A 241-nucleotide genomic window follows, 5' to 3' on the forward strand; every position below is an offset into this window, starting at 1 on the left:
TTGGGGGCGGCCGCTCCGTCTTCCACGTGTGACTAATTTTTAATCTCGGTGACGGCGGCAATGCCGCTGTCGCTGTGCTGACGTGGGCTTTCTGAGAAGCGTGTGATGGATGCTGCCCGCGGCGCCCCCGGGGCTGCTGTCCCCGTGTTGCTCTGAATAAATGGGTTCGGCCTCCTCGGCCGTGAATCCGGGCGCAGTTGTGGATGAGGTGCCGTCACCTGACAGACGGCGCGGCCATCGC

Source organism: Myotis davidii, unplaced genomic scaffold (assembly GCF_000327345.1).
Source record: "Myotis davidii unplaced genomic scaffold, ASM32734v1 scaffold1509, whole genome shotgun sequence".
NCBI classification, from domain to species: domain Eukaryota; kingdom Metazoa; phylum Chordata; class Mammalia; order Chiroptera; family Vespertilionidae; genus Myotis; species Myotis davidii.